Source organism: Emys orbicularis, chromosome 7, assembly GCF_028017835.1.
Source record: "Emys orbicularis isolate rEmyOrb1 chromosome 7, rEmyOrb1.hap1, whole genome shotgun sequence".
NCBI lineage: Eukaryota > Metazoa > Chordata > Testudines > Emydidae > Emys > Emys orbicularis.
The window spans coordinates 44,948,669-44,962,808 of record NC_088689.1 but is presented as its reverse complement, the minus strand read 5'-3'; positions in this window follow the sequence as shown (position 1 = coordinate 44,962,808).

The following is a 14,140-nucleotide window of genomic DNA, read 5'->3' as shown; positions in this document are numbered from 1 at the left end:
TGTATGGACACTCTTATTTTAGATTAGAAAAGTCCTATTTCACTCTTTTTTGTATATAAATAAGCCCTTAGAAAACTGGAGCTGAGTAGCGTACACCTCAGCTGCACTGTGTTTTTCCTGTAATATGCTAGGCCAACAATATAAAATTTTTGTGGCTTCATTTTACACTTAGTGTAGGTGTTGCGGAATCCGATCATGTGATCACAAAATGCTGCTCACACAGTAAATGGAAATCATTGTCTAAAGATATCTCAAAATGACAAGGACATTGTTCTAGTCCACATTTAGTCTAACCTTCATTTAAGCAGCAGGGACACCGTGAATCCAAACACTGCCCACACAGATATGATAAAACGTCAGCAGAAGAATGATATGTCATAGCAGCAGGGGAGGTTCTGATTTCTGAAGGTGGGTAGGGAAATAATGAACAAGGTTCTGACGTGCAATCTCTCGCTCTCTCTGCCTCTCTCTAAAGAGATGAGGATTGGCAGCTATTGGGCTATGGAAAGGCGAGGCGAGGTACTTCACAGTGATTTCCTAAAGAGCCTGCTGGCTACAGCTTTTAGGATCTATACACTTCATTACTTTCAGCTTACTCTAAAATAAGATAAATTCTTCTATAACCAGCTAACAATATGGTACATTGTTTCTGATAATGCCAACATAAAATGTGAAGGAATGTTGCAAACTTGCAGTCTCACATGTACGTGTTTTAAGAAGCTGAACTAAAATCCTTTACACAGCACACACAGCAATACTGTCTTTTGCTTTAGCTGGGATTTAAAATAAGAAAACTTCAGATGAATATCTGTTACCCAGCACACAGTACATTGAAAAAGTATGCAGATTAATTATGTATATAATTAGCATATAAACTCTTGCAGCAGATTTACAATAAAGTGAGTTACTTCAAGTTGTGTCTGTGTTTTGTGCTTCCTTCATTCTGTTTTTTTCCCCTTCAATATCTTTGTGGGGTTTTTTTGCTTCAGGTTCTTTAGTGTATCTTCCCTCTGATTAATGTAGTTTGCATACTTTTTGAAATTGCCACTTTTTTTTTCTTGGTGACAGGAGAGCTGACAATTGTAGGCTTGATGCAAAAATTACTGGGTGAGGTTCTATGGCTTGTGAAGGAGGTCAGACAAGATGATCATCATAACTTCTTCTGGTCTCCAAACCTATGACTCTGTGAAAGAATGGTCTCAAAGATACCTTCCTCTCCCATTTCCCCCCCTCCTCCTTGCTATTTATCCTGCCTTAGATGAATGGATGTACACTAGCTACCAGAAGGTTGTTACATTTGCTTCTGATTTAGAATCTAGAGTAAGCGGGTGTAATAGTTCACCACTGAGATGTTTCCCTTGGTAACTCTGACAAACCAGTGTTCAGAAGTAAATATAGGATCACTTGTAAATCCTTCAGAAATCCCTGATTATAGCAAATCGCTGAATATATCATCTTGGGAGCTCAGTTTTATATAGGATTAGAAGAATTGTGTAAAGAAGAGTAGGGCCAAAACGTAGGGGTCCTCAAAACTTAATACAAGAAGAAATGTTTTCATGATGTTTCTTTAGATTTCAGTGAAAATACATGTTCCTGGGGGATTTAAACATTCCCCTGTGGTGGTAGGAACCCAAACACAATGTCAGTGTGCTAGAGAGAGAGAGAGAGAGAGTTCTCACTTCCTGTTCCTGCGAAGGTGTCTCCTCCAGCGAGTTCTCTGGATGTGATGGTGGAAGAGTGAGTCTGTTTGGAAACCGATGCAGAAGTTACTGTGCAGATTGGTGGATCTCGTGGTGCTATCAGCTGATGATATGAGCTTTGTTCCTGTGGGTGCCTGGGGGTTTGTGCCCGTAGGCTGGAGATACGGGGAAGCTGACGTGGGAAGTGTACTGGGAGTGGGGAAGGATTTGGGGTGAAGGGACAGATAATAGGTGTAGGTACTGAAAAGGGGAAAATTTGCTTTGCAGCTGCTGGCTATTGGGGAGCAACTGCCAACAGGAGCCTGTGGTATGAAGGTGGTGAAACTATGTCCCCTTACTCTGGGAAGTGGTTTGCAAAGCATGTCCACCATTTCAAACTCTGTATGGGGTCCTGAGGAGGGGCAGGAATGCAATGGAGCTCTGCCACAGTTGGGTTGCATCAGAAATGTAGGGATAAAAGGCAGTTTAGCAGCAATACCTGTAGTGTCCCCTTCCTCTGTAAGTGGATGGGGGGTAATGCTGCGGTCTCCTCTGTTGCAGGGCTCCATTCACTTTAAGGACCTCCACCCAGGGGAATATTAAAGGTATGAGTCTACCAGCGGGAAAAGTAGCTCAAAAGAAGCATTTTTTAGAATTTGAAGTGGGGTCTTCTGATGAGGGAGCACAAAATCCAGCTGTGAGTGAGCAATGAAGGAATAAATGACAGTAAGGAAAGAGCTGAGCGGTCTGTTTCCAGACATGGGTCTCTTGAGGGGCTGCTTAGGAAGAAAACTTGTGCAGCCGTCAGTCCATTAAGACCAGGCTTCTGGGGAAGATTCCTTGCAATGGAAACCTTATCCTAGGATGCCTTGGCAAAGATACGTGATTCAACTGCACTATGCAGGGGACACATGCAAATGTCTCACTAGGGATGTTGTTGTTGGAACTCTGTTAAAATATTTTAGGACTGTCTCCTGCACAACTGTAAGCTGTGATACACCTGCCAGGTAGCAGAGAATTCAATGTCCGCTTTTACTCTTGTGGTGAAGTGGTATTTTCTGGGAGCAGTTTGGAATTAGGGATTGGGATGATATAATAGCTGTTTCTTTATTCCAACCTTCCATTAAGCCTGTGACTATTTTTTTCATCTGGGTGGGATTACTGTAGGTATTACAGACAGCCATGCATTGGTTTTACCTGCAGCTCTACAGAACATTGGTGCAGCTGTGGTATGAGGAAGGGCACATACTATGGGTCTAATGCACACAAGACTGAAGAGACTTCATTAGATGCAAGATATGTGGCGGAAAAGTGGATGTGCTCATAGGCAGTGCCCAGAGGTGTGACACAGTAGGGAAAGACATTCCCAACCTCTTAAGGAATCTTCCTCCTTTCCTGAGCTGGGGGTCAAAGGATTCCACGCAGCACTGCAATGACTGATGAAAGCCCCATTTTGAGTAGCAGAGCCTCTCTACTTTTAGGGGGAAAGACCTTGACCTGTACTGATACAAGATTGAGTAGGGTGAGGAAATGGGAACCATTGAGCGCCAGGACAATACAGATGGGAATATGAGCACTGGTAATGTGGGGGAGAATACTGGAAATGGGGAAGCAGAAAAAGAGAAACTATGGAAGGGACATCCACAGACACAGCTGGTTATGCAGGAATCCCAGTCACCAGGAGAGACTGGCAGGCTATGGGTACAGCAGACGCTCTCGCTGGGGACCAGGTTTTGATGTGCTCAACTTCAGGAATGGAAAAATTTCTTGCAGTCAGACAGGGAAAAAGAGAATCCAAGGAGACTGCTGGGGTTACAATAACTGGGGGTAGCCTACCAACTGTCCAAAACACGCAGCATTTTCATAGTTCAAATGGATAACAGGTTCTCTGTATTAGGCATTGTTGCAGATCAAGGGGAGCAGAAAGAGAAGCCTGTGCTTGTAACATGCCCACATTCATTGTGGGAAAGGAACCAGGAGTTACTGAGCTTAAGCAACTTCTGAAAGAACTATCAGAGTTGGGATCAGGATCTGGGGACTCAGGAGGCCCCCAGTTGACAGACATGAACTAGATAACAAGGAAAAATGGCTAAAGGAAAGAGTCGAGAGAGAGAGGGGTCAGTCAGGGGGTTTAGTAGCAGCGAGAAGGTGGTCCACTAAATGGGGATTGCAAGTACCTGTGACAATTTGGACCTGAGCTTTTGTATAGATGAGACTGAAAATTGCAACTTGGAACGTGCACTCTCTTAGGATGTGTGCTGGAAACAAATGATCCTTTAGTTTTTGGAGGGGCAGGATTTGGATCTAGTGGGAACCCAGGAAACAAGACTCTGTTCCAGGTATGACGTGGGAGCTCAGAGGAATTAGAGGAGGGGCCCACCTTTTTGGTCCACAGGGCCTGATACTTATATGGAGTAGAGGTACTGTTTTATATTTATGCAGCATTGGTGCAGAGGGTGGTAGAACTGCAGCTGGGGAGGTGTGTGTTTGTTGATTTCTGTTATTTGGGTGTGAGGTATCATTGTTTCACCATCTCTGACCCACAACATCAGAAGCAGGGGAAAGGTCTTTTTATAGAAGTTCCTACTATTTTTAATGATGTCTCGGCAGTTGTGTTTATGGGGATTTTAATTGTTTAGCTGCAGTGACTGACAGAGCAAAGCAACCTAGAGGGGTTACAAGCTGATGAAACTTACAAACTGTGTGTGGTGTTGCTGGGTTAAAAATGTTTTTGGGCATCCTCATTTAAGAAGAAGGGGGCAGTTACATTTTTTAGAGGGTACTCTGGATAGGTGATTGGACAAGGTGTATGTGAAAGCAACTGAACAATGTGCAGTGCACCCTGTAAAGTTATTTGACCTCTGCTTGGTCCGAGCTGAACTCGGGGAGGATGGAGCAACGATCTTTGGTCATGGTTATTGGAAACTAAATACTTGCTTAGTTAATAATGCAGTGACAGAAAGTTAGGAAGAGTTCAATAGTTCTACCCATCACACAGATGGAAGGTCCACCAAGGGTGCACACACTCAGCCTTCTGGCTCCCTAGCTGACACTTCTCTTGGGGGAACACATGCGTCTCTCTTTTTCTACTGACCAAGATATTTTCAGGTTGCATGGTTCCCTGTCTACACAGTGAATTCTCCAGCAATCAGACTGCCTAAGCAGGCCTGCTTTGCTTTTCTCCTCAGAGGCTATAAACCGTGTGATTGCCCAAAGTTCTAAGGTATCACACAGCCTTTTCTAAGTAAGCACATTTATTCTTAAGGGGAAAGCATTATAGAGAAAACATATTAGAATAATACAAAAACATACACACATGCCAATAAGTTCACCAGAGATCACTCCAACAAGGGCTCTGGCAGAAATCAGTCCTTCAAACCTAACCAAGAGGGTTTTCTGTGGTTACAAATTCATAACCACTTTGGCTCAGAACAAGCACCCCTATGAATCTTTGAGTGTCTTTTTTTTATACAGTTTGGACGTCTGATCTTGTCGTCATAACAAACAAAGAAAGCAAACAAAGGTCCTCTTCTCAGGGCAAAGCTTTAAAAGGCTGAGGTCTTGCATAATTGGAGGGGCTATACTTGCATATACCTTCCCTCTAGAGATTTCCTGGGAAACCCACCCAACTTTAAAAGCTCATCCTTATCTGACACATTTCAAATAGTCCTTTGAACTCCTAACACTTCCCAGGGTTTACATTAGTCATGTCTTCTCCCTGGAGATGTTACATACAATTCCACAAATAATACATAAACATTAGCATTTTTAATTTAATGAACTCCTAAAATACTTAAACTTAATTCAGTAAAGATTAACTTAATTCAATAAGGGTTGTCCAGGATATTGCAGAAAATTGCCATACCTGTCACAGATGTTTAAGAAGGAAGTGATTTAGCACTGAAGGAGAAAGCTGGAATCAGCTAACTTTGCAAAGGACTTCAGGGCAAAGGGCAACCTCCTCTGATATATTTGCAAAATGCAAGAGGAAAATACTGTAGTGGGATTACAGGAACCTAGCACTGAGCAGGTCCACTGATGCATGTTAAGGATAGTTCACAAACATTACAGGGAGGTTTTTCAGAGACAAACCATTCCTTCTTTCCAGCAGCAGCAGTTTTTGGATGGCATCACGGGTTTTCCAACAGTGGCAAATTAGGAACAGAACTCACTTGTGAGACCAGTAGAGGAAATGGCGGTTTGTGCAGCTATCTTGTCACTGAAGGTGGAAACTTCCTCAAGGGCGGACAGTTTGGCAGTTGAATTTTATCAGAGGCTTACTGTCATAACTATAAAGGGAAGGGTAACAGCCCTCCTGTGTACAATACTATAAAATCCCTCCTGGCCAGAAACACCAAAATCCTTTTACCTGTAAAGGGTTAAGAAGCTCAGGTAACCTGGCTGACACCTGACCCAAAGGACCAATAAGGGGACAAGATACTTTCAAATCTTGGTGGGGGGAAGGCTTTTGTTTGTGCTCTTTGTTTTGGGGGTTGTTTGCTCTTGGGACTAAGAGGGTCCGGACATCAATCCATGCTCTCCAAATCTTTCTGAACAAGTCTCTCATATTTCAGACTTGTAAGTAACAGCCAGGCAAGGCGTTAGGTTTATCTTTGTTTTCTCAACTTGTAAATGTTCCTTTTGCTAGAGGGTTTACCTCAGTTTGCTGTAACTTTGAACATAAGGCTAGAGGGGGTTCCTCTGGGCTCTTTGAATATGATTACCCTGTAAAGTTATTTTCCACCCTGATTTTACAGAGATGATTTTTACCTTTCTTTCTTTAATTAAAAGCCTTCTTTTTAAGAACCTGATTGATTTTTCCTTGATTTAAGATCCAAGGGGGTTGGATCTGGACTCACCAGGAATTGGTGGGGGGAAAGTAGGGGAAATGGTTAATTTCTCCTTGTTTTAAGATCCAAGGGTTTGGATCGGTGTTCACCAGGAAATTGGTGGAGAAGTCTCCCAAGGCTACCCAGGGAAGGGTTATAGTACTTGGGAGGGAGATATTCTGGAGGGCGGGGGGAGGTAGACAGAGTTTCCCAAATAACTCATAAATAATTTGGGTGGTGGCAGCAAAAGCAGATCTAAGCTGGTAGTTAAGCTTAGAGATTTTCATGCAGGTCCCCACATCTGTACCCTAGAGTTCAGAGTGGGGAAGGAAACTTGACACTTATGGATCTCCTCTCTGTGATGCTCTCATGCTTTCAGCGATGCCTTGACTAGAGGCACATTGAGATCTTCCTTTTATGAAGGCCTTTTGATTTTTTTCAAAAATGTTATTTGGAAGATATCAGGAATTGGAGGTCTATTGCCCTTTTGAATATGGATTACAAAATTTTGGCTTCCATTCTAGCTATTTGGGGAAAATAGCAGGGAAATTATTGCAACCCACTCCGTCTAATGCTGTTAAAGGTCACACAGTGGCAGATGCTTTGTGTCATTCGTGGGAAGTATTTGAAACTGAGCAATGGGGCAAATGACAGTCTTATGTTTTGGCCTTGGATCAGGTCAAAGCTTTTGATATAATGAACCTATCTTGCTTATGGCTGGTCCTGTCTCAATATGGTATTCCCCCACAGTTTATTAACTGGCCACATCCCTTTAGTAAATGGGTGGAGGGGAAAGGCTATACAGATCCATTCTGGGGTAAGGCAAAGTTGTTCCCTGAGACTATTTTGTATTGTTTTTCTTTGAACCCTTTACTGTGGGCAGTGTATGTTAACGGGATTTCAGGGTTTAAGTGTGAGGATTAAGGGGGAGAGGAATTTCACTCTGTCAATGAAAATTTTTGCCCATGAGACTGATGTCACAGTGCTAGTGGGCAGTACAGAAGACAGAGACATATTTTTTGACACTTTACATAATTATTCAGCTACAGATGGAGCAATTATTAACATGAAGAAGATCATGTCTTTGTGGGCTGTCGTGCTCTCTTACATTCTTCCAGGAGTTGCAAATTGTGACGCCCTCCTGGGATTATAGATATTTTCTGACTAACCTTTGGCAGTGATTCAGTAGCCAAGTTGATGGGAGAAGCGGTTTTCACCTGCCTGGTTAAGGTGATGAGGTGGAAGGGACGGACCCTGACCTTGTCAGAGAGGGTGATGTTAATTTAAACATTCCCGTTGCCCTTTTACATTTAGGTGGCATATAGGTATCCTTCCCCTGGAAAACTGTTGGTCAAATTAACAGGATTATTTTTTTTCAGATGCTCTGGGCCAATAAATATAACTTAGTGAAGTATCATCTACCTGCCAGTTAAAGATGGGGTTTGAGTATGGTATGCCCTAAAGCTTTCTTGATGGTGTTTTTGTTTTTTAATTTTCATACAGTTCGTGCAACTAAGGGTAGGGATGGCCACTCATTTTCCAGAATTGCTGGGAAACGTCACGGGGAAAGAAATCAGGAAAAGTAGATGCAGTCCCGAAAGGTGGGTTTCTCCCCCCCACCCCCCCCAGCAACAGCCCAGCAGCCTCTCTCTTACATACAACTTGCTTTAAAGAGCATTTCCCCTTGGAAGTATCTGAATTATCCTATTAAATGCATGGCCTTCCTTCACCTCCCCCTCCTCTCTGCCCACTTCCTTTCCTCCCTGTCTCTATCCCCCTCCTCTGAATTTTGCTTCTATTTGTTATCTTATTTTAACATTTTTTTAAGATAGTTGGGTTTTTATAAATAAGTGTTGGTTTGTTTGTAAATTGTGTAATACAAATAATTGATTTGTATATCAACCATTCATATTCTATATAATTAAATGTTTCAAGTATAGCTGAGGCTCAGGCAGCAATTATATTATGAGAAATTTATGCATAGTTTGTTTATAGGGACCTGGGCTTTTCTTCAGGGCATCCACCTTGTCCTGAAGGGGCTGGACTCAGGCATTTCCCAAGAGACAGCCAAGGTACTTAGTTTCTTGAATGCCAAATTTATATTTTGAGGGCTTTGTTGAGAGTCTAGCTTCCCCTAGCAACTGTAGTACAGCCAACATGTGGCCCACGTGTGACTGCCAGCCTGTGCTGAAAATAACCACATCGTCGAGGGACGCCACTGCAACAGGGCCGGCGCAACCCATTAGGCGACCTAGGCGGTCGCCTAGGGCACTACAATTTGGGGGCGGCGACCGCGGCGGTATTTCGGTGGCGGGACCTTCTGCCACCTCTGTGGGGGGCTGCATTTCGGGGCGGGACCTTTCGCCGCCTAGGGCGGCAGAAAAGCTGGTGGCGCTCCTGCACTGCAAACTGGCAATGATGGCAAAGCATGTGGCCCAGGAGGTGCTGGAAGCTGGCTGTGGCTCTGTGCAAGCCAGAAGACATGGTGGTGAACTGAAAGAGCCCCAGGGGAGTGGAAAATGCTGTTTTCCCCTCAAGTCTCGCATAAGGGGTATTTGCTAGTGCCCTTTTGTCAAGTCTAAGGCTGTGATATACCTGGCCTTTTCTAGATGATCCAGAAACTAATCTAGCTATGGCAATGGGTAGGGGTTGAACTGGGATACAATATAGAACCTCCAGAAATCCATGTAGAACTGGATAGTGTTGAGTTCCAGCATTGCTTGTATCTCCCGCTTCACCGAGCTACTCACGGATTTCATAGGTCTTGTTGTAAGGGAAGAGACCAGAAGTTCAGACCTCCAGGGGATGCCTAGAGAGGCTCCCATGATCAGATGGAGGCAGAACCAGAGAGAGATGGTCATCTGACACCTACAAGGAAGGCCAATCAGAGTCCAGCTAGCCAGATAAAAAGGGCTGGCTGCTTCTACTAGGGGCCAGTTGTGGGTGAAGCCAGGACACGGAAGAAAGGCTCTCCTTGCCCTAATCCATGTAATCTGACCTGGTCTGGGGCCTAATCTTGATAATGCTGGCCAGGGGTCTCTATGAAGGACTAAGTACATATTATGGACTTTATCACCCAGGTAGCTATTTTGAGTTGAAGTTCAGTTTGTTTTCTGTTAACCCCAGAAGAGGTCTGGGCTGAGAGCTGGCCTGGCTGGAGGGCTGGGCAGTGCTGACAGTTGTGGAACCAGGACACAAAGGGGCACTACAAGAAGAGTCCCTGCAATGCCACATTCTCACAGAAGGTGGTGCTCTGGTGGTGAGTGCACACTATAACACAGGTATGGTCCAGTCCTTGGTGCCATGGTGATCGGTATCTTATAAATGGAGAGAAGTGAAATGGACTGTCGTGAATGTAATGTAAAATGTAAACAAGCACCATAAGTTGTGAAAGGCATATTCAGTTTAAAAAATCAATAGTCTAAGTTTTAGTTATTGACATGGGTAGGGAACTCTTTCCATTTAGATGTGGCTTTAATCTGGAGTATGTGCCTTTAAGATCACACCTCACATTTTCAGTTTGTGATTCATGCTGTGTGGCACCCAACCCCACTTCTGCATGCCAAAGCCGTAGCAGAACAATGAGAGGGCCTGGCACATGCTGTCTGCAGCATGCAGTACAAAACTAGCTCACTGAGCCACTGAGCCACTTACGTTTCATGAACCGTCACATACCTTTAATAAAACAACTGCAGAAGAATAAGGTACTCCAGCAAAGATATGGCTTTTCTACAACTACAGAGCTATCAGTGGAAAATGGGATACATCCTAAAGACAAAATGGGTTTTGAAGCAAAGATGTAGAATGGCCATCATTTTGAATTAATGGAATGAATCCTGCGGCCACTTATGATACTTTAAAAACTTAATTTTTGCTTTAAATGTTCTATTGTCTTGCTGTTTATAAATCCTATGGGAATTGCTCAAATAGACTTTTTAAACAGAAATGAGGGTTTTTAAAACTTCTAAAATGGCCCGAAGGGTGATTTGAGTAGTGTCAATATGTGAGAGAGAAATGCTACAAGATTGTGAGCCCTCTGTATATTATTTGTGAATGTGTTCTTCTGGATTCCCTCCTTTTCCCTCCATTTTATTTCTCACCTCCACCTCAGCCTGTGATGGGGCTACACTGTCTCTCAGGAAATATACAGATACTGAAACATGCAACAAATAGATTATGGAGCGGGTAGGAGCACAGTTATGAAGTAAAAATATTAGCAAGAATAGGGGAACTTATAGTTTACTTTAGAAAAGATCTGGCAGTCAGATACCCCAGTGATGAAGATGGTGTAAATGCCTAGGTAGAAAGACTTCTGACTAGATTTCCTATACAAATAATACATGGAGACCTGGAATTCTGGGGATGTTTTCCCACCTTTTTATTTATTTATTTATTTTGCATCTTAATGGAATGGCAAACAAAAGGAGACAAGAACTTAAAAAAAACACTGACTACTGTATTTGCAATCTTGTTCTTTCATGCCTGGTTATGAATATAAAAAGAATAGAAACTTCATATTTTTGAAAGGAGAGGATTAAAAAAAATCCGAACCTTAAATTAGAAAGAAACTGACTGGACGAGGATTTAAATAAAAACTTTTTTCCTTTTTTGCAAGGGAGGATGGATGCTATTTGGAAAAGGAGTAGAAGATGAGTGGGGAGAATTGTAACACTAGGGCCTGATTTCCCTCTCAGTTATACCACTGTACATCAGCTATAACAACTGAAATCAATGGAGCTACACTGGTGCAAAGGGGTGGAGAACTGGGCCCCTTGAATAAAAGGAATAGAGAAAGAGGCAAAATAAGAGGAAGATAAATTAAAAATATTGAAGCGCTGTGATCAAGGATGCAACTGACCTAATTGTTTATTGGAAGTGCTGGGGAGATGGGAAGTTGCTGCTCCACTCTGTCCCTGTACTCTGTCCTTTCCCTTGTGTAAGTTCTCTTATCATTGGTTAGCTCCCGATGGATGGTTCTCTTGGTAAGAAGATGAAAAGTGGTGTTCTCCTTTAGGGCCAGATTCTCCACGGCCCCTTGCAGCTTGTGTAGTCATTGACACCTGTGCAAACTGAGTATAAAAGGCTACTACTGGTGCAAGTGAATGGAGAATTCTGATCCGTTAGCATTTTACATGTAATCTACTTAGGTGTAAAGGACACAGAAAATGAAAGGTAGTGGGGAAGCAGAACCACAAAGTCTCCCCCCTTTGATGTGCATTGTGTAGCTCTCTGCCCACCAACGTCTGTATTGTCTCTGCTCTAAGCCCGCCTCCAGACGTGAGGTGCAGTGATGCCAGCCTCAAGTGTATAAAAATCACGATACAGGTCCCCAAAATCATGAGATTTCAAAAAGTAATAAAGATTGGGTTCTATTTACCTTCTGGCTTTGGAGCCTTTAGGACTCATGTTTTCAAACTTTTTCTCTGTAATTAGAGGGCTAAAGCTTAGGTTTTTTTAAATGAAAACTAACGTTTTCAAGTAACCAAAGGTCTCCTGGAGGTGGGGCTTTAAGAAAAATCTCAGACATTGAGCGACACAGCATCACACTGTCTAGTGGCTCAGCTGTGGGCCTACAGCTGATGTTTACAGGGCGGTCAAGGAGAAGGACATCAGATCTTCAGATCTGCTGCAAGAAAGAAATAGGTGGGCCAACCATCCCTCAGGACCATAGCAAAGGAGACAGCCTGGAGAAGTAAAGGAAATGGGACCAGAGGGAGTGTCTGTTTTCCTGGGCAAATAAGTCTCATTTCTGCCCATTCACAGCCTAGCCTGTCAAGCTTGCTATCAACTCAGGTTTCACACAAGTGCTCACTCGGCAGGGATGAAGTCTCCTCCTCCTCCTCCTCCTCCCTGCTTAATGGCAGCCTGCCGGGCCCAAAGACTCTGTGTCCTCTGTGGTTGAGCGTAAATCAGTAGAGCACTGGCAGCAGCATCTGGACCATGAATTACCTGTCAGGTATCACTCAGCTAGTGTGACTGTTGACCATTCACACTGCCTTTGCTCTGCCTTTTATCCCAGCCCATGTGACTCACCAGCAGATCTGTGAGGAGTGAGGAAGTTTTCTCTCTAGTTCCTATGCTCAGCTCAGTGGCTAGAGGCTCAGCTCAGAGCTGTTGAACAGTCAGTCAAAGCTTGCCACCTCCTCCCCTTCTCCTCCTCACTGTCCCAATGCAGACTCTGAGAGTGCAACAGAGGGAAGAGGCATGAAGTGAAGAGGAAGAGGAGGAGGTGGTTCACACCGGTTTGGTTCAGGCTTTCTCGCTTGCTTGTTTCCTGGCCTTGAAGGGGCATCTGCTGCCACCATATATTCCAACCTCCCAGGAGCCGGTCATCATGGTAGGAAGGAGCAGACAGACAATGTGGGGGAGAAAGAACCAGTAAGCGAGAGAGTAGAGGTGAAGAGGGGAGAGAGAGAGGCAGGAGAGAAAACACTGAAGATAAAATAAGAGAGGGTGGAAGTGTGGCTAATGCAAAGCTCTGGTTGTCAGGAATTCAGGAGTCTATTTCCAGCTCTGTGTGTGATATCTTGGATAGGTCATGGCCACCTCACCCTGGTTGTGGTCATATAAAGTATGGTAAGAAAGAAAATTATGGTGCTTGGAACTTAAGTGGTTAATTAAGCAGATAAATCACATGACTGACAATTTGATCAAGGGATGGAGCTTGCTGGGGAAAATATGAGAAGAGCTCACAGAGAAAGCTTTAGAAAGCTTAATTGGATTTATGATTAAAAGAAGGTAAACAAGGAAGGTGCTGATCCTATAGGTGCCTCATCAAAACTTCAATGAGGAAGGTTAAGGACCTTCCTTAACATCACCTTCAGTGATGTTAGAACTGTAGCTGATTGTGGAAAATGAATGGGATAAATAGTGACATGAGAAAGAAATTGTTTAAATGCCTGAAGGGCACATGTGCTGCAGGCAGTAATGCTGCAGGAAATTAACTTAAACCAAAAAGAGCGTAGGAAGCTAAAAATCAAATGGGAGAGAGAAGTGATTTTATAATGTAGCCAAGTTTAAGTCATGGGCCTGATAAGGATTTGTGAGTTGTATTGTAATCACACACTGAGGAGTACAGTAATGCTTTGGCTTTTCCTACTCAACTTTTAAATGAAGCATCTGTGTTTAGTGCAGGCATGATTCTGTTTGTACTGACTGAATTTTAAAGATTTTATTATATATTCAGAAACTGTGGTCTAGAAACTTTTCTATTGCTTTCAAGTTTGTGTTTTCAGTGCAAGGGAGCAGCATTGTATCTCTAAAGCCCAGTCTGTTAGTCTGAAATTTAAATAATTGCATGGTCATTACATTTTAGACAAAAAGGAATTGACTCTAAAACCAGCTGATATGTTATCATGATTAGAGCAATAGCAATGCCTTCATTCATCACAACGAAGTTACATTGTTGGAGAACATAATTCACATTTTTATTGAAAGATTAAAAAGAATTTGTTTACAGCTTTCAAACAAAGAACTTTTAATTCAACAAACTATAGCAGGAATAAGCAGTAAGTAGCATTTTTACCCAACAGGTGTTTAGCTCTTTAACTATGGCTTGCTGCCAATAGAGAAATATGAAAAATTTAATAGCTCAATATGCTGCCCAGTCGAGCATGTCCCAAGCTGACAAAC